Genomic DNA, 1,501 nt, shown 5'->3' with positions numbered 1-1,501 from the left:
TATATGCCTTGGTGATTTTATTTTGGAGTCTATCCTATTTGGAGTTCATTGGACTTCCTGAATGGATATACTCTCATTTTTCATAATATCAGGGAAGTGCTCTTCCAACAAATCTTAGACAATTTTCTCAGTGGTTTTATTTTTCTCTTCATGTTCTGAAATTCGATTACACATAAGTAATTCCTTTTGATGGTATACCACATGGATCTTAGGCTTTCTTCATTTTGTTTTGATGCTTTTTCTGATTGATACCTTTCCCTTGTCATTTTGTTCTTGTATTTTCTTCTGAAATTGTTCTAGGTGTTTGTCTGTATTTTCCTTAATTTTGTCAGTGTTTTCCTTGATCTGTCTCTCAATCCTTTGAATGTACCTCAATAGATTTCTTTTGAATTAGGGAGTTCCAATGCTGCTTCTTTCTCAGGGATGTGATCTGGGTCTGTATCCTGCTCTCTTGTTTCCACCACTGTATATTGCTTCTTTGTGTGGATTTTGATGGTGTATTATCTCTGAAACATTTTGATATTGTTGTATTGAGATCTCAGAGAACTGTTTGTGAAGAGTAGTTTAGAGTGAGTCAGGCTCTTTTTGGTGGTCATTTATTGTTCGCCAGGTGGTAGAGAAGAAGTGGTGGCAGGGAAGCTGCAGGAGGTGGGAGTGTATTTCTGTCAAATGGGCAGTGTTGCTGTCTCACATTCAGTTAGACAAAACAAAAACAAAAACAATAATCCAATAACCATCAAAAAAGTAAAAGCAAATGAACAAAAGGCACACCATGTAAACACACAGGAGCAATAACTAAAAAAAGAAAAAAACAAACAAACCCAAATATCTGGGGAGAGGGCAATAAGAGAAAAAAGTAGAGTAGGAGAATAATGAAGGAAAAATGTGAAAAAAGCAGAAAGGAAAACAAGGAATGGGGTTAACCACTAGAAAGAAAAGAAATGGGGACCAGGAACAGGGAATAGAGAACAAGCTGAAAACTAGAACCTTGGAAAGGAAGAATAAAGAGTAATAATAAAAAGGACAATACTATCACTACTAATTTTAAAACAGATAAAGACATTAAGAAAAAAGAGGAAAAGAGAAATCTGAGTAGGGTGGTGCAGAGCACCCAGGTTTCTTCTGAGCACCCAGACTGGGATGGAATTCTTGTCAGCCAAGAAGGTGTGTGGGAGTGAGGAATGGCTGTACTTCATTCACCAAGAAGGTGTGGGATATAAGAGTAACAATGGGAGTATCACACCTTTCCAGTCATTGGCATCCAGAATCCTTGTGGTTACCAGCCAGTACAACCTATTCTTAAGTCTCTGGAATCTGGGAGAAATTGTCACTTTAAATGTCCAAAATGGTGGAACTGGGTGTAAACATTCAAAATGGCTGCACACCCTGGTCAGGCAAAAGTCCACAGCTCAGCCCACCTTCCTCTTTGCTGCTTCCCCTTTTATTCATCAGCCATCAGGGCAGTCCTCTATGTAGCCCCTGGCTAGCATGGCTGATTTTT

This window comes from Orycteropus afer, unplaced genomic scaffold (assembly GCF_000298275.1).
Source record: "Orycteropus afer afer isolate SDZICR_OR568_19922 unplaced genomic scaffold, OryAfe1.0 scaffold00964, whole genome shotgun sequence".
NCBI classification, from domain to species: Eukaryota; Metazoa; Chordata; class Mammalia; order Tubulidentata; family Orycteropodidae; genus Orycteropus; species Orycteropus afer.
This window is presented reverse-complemented; position numbering follows the sequence as displayed.